This window comes from Tupaia chinensis, unplaced genomic scaffold, assembly GCF_000334495.1.
Source record: "Tupaia chinensis unplaced genomic scaffold, TupChi_1.0 Scaffold000088_1, whole genome shotgun sequence".
In the NCBI taxonomy this organism is placed as follows: Eukaryota; Metazoa; Chordata; class Mammalia; order Scandentia; family Tupaiidae; genus Tupaia; species Tupaia belangeri.
The window spans coordinates 5,065,292-5,073,225 of NW_006159550.1; the positions used below are offsets into that span (position 1 = coordinate 5,065,292).

Here is a 7,934-nt window from a genome sequence, read left to right on the forward strand (position 1 = left end):
TGCGCTGTAATGTCCTTGGCTTCTTTCCTGATTTATTTGTCCAGATGCAGACGTGGTAGGTTGAACAGATTGGAGCACGGGTTGCCCTGATCAGGAAAAGATTTTCCCTCAGTGTAGTTGACTGCATGTGCACTGCCTGAGGACGTGTCTGCTCCATTTCACAGAGAGTTGTTGGAAAATCATCCACATGTAATTCCCATCTGGAGGACGAGAACAACATGGGATTTCAGCCTATTCTTTGTGTACCACTTCTTTGGGGACTCAGATTTCTCACTCAATCAGGGGAAAAGAGTTTAGACTGAGGGGCATAAGGTATGAATTCTGCTGAATGTCTTGTGTTCCCATTTTAAGATTGACTGGAATTCTGCTGAATGTCTTGTGTTCCCATTTTTTGATTGACTGTATTTCTCCACTCAATTCTGTGTCCCAGAAGACAACTTCTATGGGTTAAAGTAAAGGACATCTTCACTCACTGATATCTAGTTAATAATTTTGACCAGTAGAAATTGAAGTTCATAGCAATTGTGACTATGTACCTGATGAAATCATTCCGTGGGCATTGGGATTTCACATACTATGGACCCAGTCTAGGAGAAGGAAAATTTTTTTCTAATTTGTCAGTTGAGGTACAAGGCGTGAACTTCCTCTCTACTTTTTGGATTCTTGACATAAACCACTGAGCATAGGGTAGATGGGTCAATGCATTGACCACCATGGGGAGATGCACCTGAGCCCAGGCCCCTGTCAGGGCGGGAACCTGAACTCACTCCACTCCCACTTCCCAGCCTCTTGCTAATGCCTCCACTGGCCAATCTCCAAACACCTAGAGGATGTGAAAGACCATCACTGCAGCCTGTGGGGGTCAGACTTGAGGCAGAGTGTAGTGGAGAGTTATCTGGAGTAACAAAGGAAGAAAATAAAGCCCCTAGGGGGACTACATTTGCCCTCAAATAAGTAGGACAACCTGGGGAACCAAGAGACAATATTACCTAGTATTTTTTCATTTCACTTTTCACAAAGCCACCAGCTCCCATCTCCAACAGAACAGGATGTGTGGCTCTTACTTCAGTAACAAACAGGAAACTGGACAAGGCTCAACAGATCATCATTAAATCCTGTACTTTTTTGGCTTGTGGCTTAGTAGAAACATGGAGATTATTTGTAATGCCTTTGTTTTGGGAGTAAACGAAAGATTCTCAGTACTTTTTGATTCCTTAAGCAAATCACCAATATAGTGTAGAAGAAAATAAACGGCATAATAGAGATCCACATTTGTATAAAAAAATTAGAGTGCTTTATAAACTAGTATAGGTATATCCCTCTCTGTGTTCTCAGAAACAATAAATGTAAAGTAGTGAAGCAATCCCATCTCTGATTAAATGATTGAAATAAGGAAATGCTCGCCACATTCAAGTCAACTCAAATTTATCCCCAACAATTTTTGAAACTCATTAAGCTCTTCCATAAGCCCTTAACTCATTTTCCTGACTCTTTTGCGATACCACTGAGGTATTTCAATAAGAGTCAGGTCATTGTTATTTTCCTATTTCTGGAGTAAACTGCCATGTATTCCTTCTTCATTTCTCCCTTCTAAAGAGCGGGTTGAACTAACTATTAAGGGTAGAGATACTACGAAAACCTAAGGAGGAAATAGCAGACCTCTCTGTGTCAGTGCTTGTAAACCAGCCCCTTCCCAGGGACACACTCAGGTCCCTGAGTCCCACACCCTGACGGTCTTGATCCCTGACCCTGGCACACAGTGGGAGTCACCTGAAAACCCCAGAGAGTCTGAGGCCTCACTTCTTGCCTAATGTGTACACAGAAGCAATGGTAAGGAGAAAACCATGAGAAGAATACAAGTGGGCTTCAAAAAGTCATAGAAAAATAGAATTAAAGTATGAGTTGTTTTTGTGCAAAAATTTTTTAAATATATGCACAGTGTTTGTATAATATGTATTTCTCATGAACTTTTTGATGACCTCTTCTATGAGTCTGAGAACATAAACCCTTTCCAGAAAGTCATGAATGAAAAGAGGGAATTAAATCTCTCACAATATCTGAGTGCGTCTTTGACCGACACTATGTCATTTAGTCTCGGAAGAACAGTGTGGGGCTAACAGCAGTGGGCTCAAAGGCGAAGACCCTGTACGTTTCCACAGACCCTGAAATATTTATGGGAATGAAAACTTGAGTGTCCTCTACAACTATCAACAGGGGAAAGGGGTAGCTTATCTATGTAGTTTTAAAGTGGTAAGATATTATATTATCATATAAACTATGTGTTTGCGGTCAGCAGAAGGTGTAGAGGTTAAGGCACTGGACTCCTAGACGACTGACCACAATGTGAGTTGGCTTGAAACTCATGCCAGACACGTGTTCATGCATGCCCAAATTCTTGAGAGGAGAATGGAAGAGAAGGACCCGTGCCATTGTCATCCCCGTGTGGGTGATTGCTCACTTTTTCTCTCTGTCTCTGTGTTTCTCTGGCGAGTGCACAAGCCCTATAGCAAAATCTCTCTAACAGCAAGAAAAAAATGAATTTTGAAGAATTTTAAGTAAAATTAAAGTATTTATCACATATGAACAAGGAGAATGTGAAATACAGAACTGGTTAATATAGTAAACTCTCAAATAAATAAACATTTATCTTGACAAGAGAATAAACTGGAAGTAATTCACAAAAGTTTAGAATGTTGTCTCTGGCATGATAAATGTTTCAAATTTTCTTAGCACTTTCACAGAATTTATCCTATTTTCCCCCATGAAAGATAGGCACTGTGCCAGCACTATACTGAAGTTTGAGAGGCACATTTTCCACAGAGCAAGAAAACTCACATCACACTTTGTTGCCATTTTTTTTCTTTTGGAGCAGGTTGGACTAGAAATATTGATCCTAGGCCTGTCCTTTGTTTGGAGAGGTTTTTGCTATAGGGCATGTGCACTCTCCAGAAAGACAGAGACAGAGAGACAGAAAGCGAGAAATCACCCCCCGCCCCCGGGGAGATGGCCATGCTGCAATCCCTTCTCCTCCATTCTCCCCTCGGGATCTTAGGCACGTAAACACGTACACCTGGCATGAGTTTAAGCCATTGGGTCTGGGACTCGAACTGCAGTCGACTACATGGGAGTCCAGTAACGTAGCCGTTACGCCAACTGCTGGTCCTGATCCTAGTCCTTTTATGTGACCCCAGGCCATGGTGCACAGCCTCTTAACTGTGTATGCTCTTGCAACTGGGTCAGATTTTATATATTTTAACATAAACATTTTATTATTTAAAAACATATGCATAATAGATTTGATATTTTATTGATTGATACATTTATGAGTAAGATTGCCCATGAGATAATATGGAATACACCTATATTCGTAAGGTGCTTTTAATATTGTCTTATAGTAATATTTTCTCACCTAATCATGTAACAACTCTATACTTCTGAGGAAAATAAAGAAATAAATATTTTTAAAGAGTGACAGTGGTACCATGGAACAGAGGGTCAGCAACCTGTATTCCTTCCCAAGTCCCAGTTTTGAAAATGAGGCGGTACTGAAAGAAGCCTTGTTGTTTTGTTCACGTACCAGGCACTGAGGCTTTCACGTCCCAGTGGCAGAGCTGAGTAGCTATCACCATGACCCATGAAGTCGAAGATATTCACTGTTTGACCCTGAACAGAAAATTTAGGTCAGTCACTGCCTTAAAGTAATGAGCGTTAGGTGGCATTTGTTTTTATTTTATTTTCCTATTTCTCCATGTTTCCTCAATGACCAATTTAAAAAGCATTCTTTTATTCATTCATTTATTTTAATTGAGACAGAGAGACCAAGAAAGGAAAAGAGAAAAAGCAAGTCACCAGGTCTGGGACTTGAACCGTGGTCAGCCATGTGGTAGTGTACAGTGCCTTAACCACCACACTACTTGCTGGTCCCTCAATGACCTATTTTTACATACTCATCCTCCCCATATGGGGAGGAATCTTTAATTCATTTTCTTTATTTAAAATGGAGAACACATTTTTAAAATATAAAATGGAGAACATAATGTTGATCTAAATGAACTGTCAGGAAGAATAATAAAATAACATATATGACATGTTTACAATTGTTTACATCATGTCTAATGATGAAAAAAGTTAACGAAAAGGTAAATAAATGGTGATTTATACCATGTTAATGAATTGGAAGATTCAATATATTTAAGATGTTAAATTTCCTCCCATTTGATATTAGGTTAAATGAAGTCTAAATCAAAATCCAGTAGGCATTAATGCAGAAATGAATGAGCTGATTTTAAAATGTATATGGAAAAGCAGAAAAAAAAAAAAAAAAAAAAAAAAAAAAAAATCCAAAACAAAAAGAAACTGAAAATTTCTGAAAAGAATATAAGACTTACTATAAAGCTACAGTATTGAAGATGGTGCACTGTTGCTTAAAGTATAGATACATAATAAAAAGTAAAAATAAAGAATCTAGAAGTCCAGACATCAGTTTTAAATTAACTTCTAACACAAATGCTGAGGAACTCTAAAGGAGAGGATAGACTTTTCAACAACAGGTACTTGTGGCCTGGCAGGTGGTATGCTGGCTAAGGACGCTGGACTCCCACATGGCTGACCAAGTTCCAAGTTCTGGACCCGACAGCTTGTTTTCTCACTTTTCCTCTCTCTCTCTCTCTGTCCCTCTCTGGTCAAATTAAAATAAATAAATAAATAAATAAAGTTAAATAAAATAATTCTAAAAAATAAAAGTACTCGAATGTTCATCTGTGTCATCTGTGTGAAAAAAAAAAAAAAGGAAAGCTTAATCCATATCAAATACCACACAGAAAAAGCATTAACTTGAAACTGGTCATAGTTCTAAATGTAAAATCTCACCATGTTTTACATACAGTTCTGGTGTTTTCGGAGCGATCTAAAGAGATTTTATTGTTCAATACATTTTGCATTTTATTTCTTGAATTCTTCATGGATCTTGAACTACAGATAGTTCCTAAGACACATGACCATTCTCCTCAAGGTTCTGGAAAAGAAAAGTTGAGGACCAAGTGTCAGCAAGGGGGTGGGTGTGGATCATACACACTTACAAAAGGTTCAAAAGGTAACTGATGGCACCAAATAACACCTTGGGATTTCAGTTTATAAAAATCCCTTTCTGAACACATTTTACCATGCCCTTTTGTCCTCTTCAACAGGGTCAGTAGCTGGGAGCAGTCATGAATGAACAGTGGTCCAGTGTGAACACGTTTAGACCTTCCTACTCAAGGACAGAGGCCATGTCTGCTCACAGGACGTAGGCAAGGACAGGGTGTAGCTGACATGAAAACGGGGATCCTCTGAGCCTGACCTCCAGGTCCCGACGGTCCTGGTCCTGATCCCTCTCCTGTACTGGGGGGATCACTCAGCTGATCCTGGCTCTTAAAAGCTGCTCTGAAATGAGTGCATGAGATTGGGAGAAATTTCGAGGCTTCCCTTACCAAGGTATCAGAAAGTGGATTATTTTTTCAAGTTCTAGTTTAATAAGGAATCTCTAATTTCACAGGAGATAGAACTGCACAAATAGCTTCTGTTATTCAAGAAAACGTTCTAACTCATCACAGAACATGTTTTCTCATTGGGTACTGCCTTGGTAATGAACTTTGTTTCCCGGTAGCTTTATTTAAAATGAAGACTTTCACATTTCTCAGGATTATTTGTGTTTGTATATTTGCATTTTCAGTTACTGAAGAACTTCCTGCTTTCACAAATACATTCCCAAATTACTATGTTAAAAAAGCCACGTATGTTATGAGAATAGAAGGCTTTTCCCTTAATGTGATTTCAGAACAGATCAACACCATTGAACACCCTGACATTTAAAAGCATCTCTATCCTCTGAACACTTTTTCAGGTAACGTAGACAACTACCTGGTTGACCAGTAGATCCTGCTCTCTTCTTTTCCTGTTTTGAGCCTTTGTGTCTTCTTGGCAGTTTTCAGTCATTGCTGCCCCAGTGGAAATTAGATATCTTGGTCAATTTATGTGAAGATAATTTACAAAAGGACAGATGACATGAAATCTGTAATCCAAAAGAAGAAGATCGGATTGTCAGCACAGTTTGGAAACTAAAAGTCACAGTATAAAGCTTAGAAGAAGACAGATTTGAAGAAGCTGTGATCAGCGAGACAGAGGAAGCAGGATCAAGATATTCACCAAAGGACTAAGCTCATAGTAACGCCCCTGGTAAGTAAGATCATTCTCTTCTTACCCTAGTAATGAAAAGTGTTATATGCTTTTTAGGAAAAAAAAATAAGTTAAAAATTAAGTTTACGTGACTGCCACATTCTTGCCTTCTGTTTATAAGCCACAATTTCATAGCTACTACTCACTGGATACGGAAACAAACCATTTGGTGAGGGGCTTCTTCTTTCTCTTGTCTTCAGGAAAACTGAAACTTGACTTTTACAATACACACACACACACACATAAACACACACACACCCCAATACGCATATGCTCTCACATGATCATAGACTCAGGGCTTCTAGAAACTAAAATGTTTTGGAACTGTGCCTATAAATCATTGATGTAAATAATTTGTTATGATATTTCACTTGTAAAAGGATTTTTAAAGCATCAAATTAATACTTTTAAAATTACTGTGTGTCTATAATTTGTGCTAAAATGTGGTGTCTTCCCTGTTCAGACAATCTGCAAAACCCTCACTACTGGTTCAACATTCATCCCTAGGATCAAAACTGCTAACTCTGATAGCCAATAACTAGAATGTGAATATGATCTAATTTCTATTACTCTAGCTACGCAGAGGATAAACTGAGCATCAAAATTGATATTACTGTGACCCTCATGTTGCCTAGAGATAGGTCAGATTAACAGAATTTGCAAGTTCAGTAAGCCACTTTAGCTTCAAGTTCCCTGAAACATGTCTTCATGGCATTACATGCTCACTTATTCACTCATTCTCTCGGCAACTGTTCATTAGAATCACTTCTTGTGCTGAATAGTGTAGATAAAATGGCAAACAAGACAGACTCTGTCTTCATAGTTTTCAGTCTCTGGTAAGTATTGTAGACTTGGCTTGATTGGCCTTGCCCATGCTGGTTTGTGGCTGCCAGAGAAGATGGAGCTTTGGGGTATTTGAGCTTTCTTTTACAATATTAGTCAGTTACCATGGCAGTTTGAAGTCCAATCGAACTTGTCTATTCCCAAATCTGTACTCTAACAATTAAGTGTTATTGTAAACATTAAGTCATATTTTTATATTTTGAATACTTTCTTTTCTGTAGTCTGAGCTTTTGACTGTTTACTTAGTGACAATTTGCAACTTGCATAATGAACATGCACACATGCGATGTTTCCTGGCACTGAAATTACTCCACTCCCTCCCCAAAAAGATCATGTAAGTCATACTGAATATGCTTTTTAAAGTAGTTTCAGGGTGCTTCAAGGTATTTCTGTACAATGTGTCATTTTGACATCATTCCATTCAATTTTCTTTCAGTATTGGTATAAAAATATTTAGAAATACTAAAGCTGGTAAGAAAGTTACAACGTCCATACTAAATGACATTACTATGCAGGATGACTCATGGTGCCTCTACGTTCATAACAGAATACTGCGAGATTATAAAAGGAATTTTACAAAGCTGTCAAAGCATTGAAAAGTGAAAGGTGTTATATACATTTTGGTTTTCTTTTCTTTTTCTTTTCTCTTTTTTTTTTTTTTTTTTGTGTCTTTGCTATAGGGCACATGTGCTCGCCAGAAAGACAGAGTGAGACAGAGAGACAGAAAGGGAGAAATCACCCCCCTAGGGGGAATGGCCAAGCTGCATTCCCTTCTCCTCCATTCTCTTCTTGGGATCTTGAGCACGCACACACACGCACCTGGCATGAGTTTAAGCCACCAGGTCTGGGACTCAAACCACAGTTGACTACATGGGAGT

The 7,934-nt window shown here is 38.6% G+C and overlaps 1 long non-coding RNA gene and 1 gene segment (V, D, J or C); one reads left to right on the plus strand and one right to left on the minus strand.

Moving 5' to 3' along the window:
* The window catches only part of LOC102483721 (T-cell receptor gamma chain C region C10.5-like), a 148,133-nt gene that overhangs the window by 129,863 nt on the left and 10,336 nt on the right, over positions 1 to 7,934 (plus strand).
* Positions 3,483 to 6,206, minus strand: LOC114006807 (uncharacterized). The gene is made up of 3 exons (XR_003548487.1): positions 5,899 to 6,206; positions 4,870 to 5,014; positions 3,483 to 3,663 (listed from the first exon to the last, which is right to left on the minus strand). It is a non-coding gene; the product is annotated as an uncharacterized LOC114006807 (long non-coding RNA).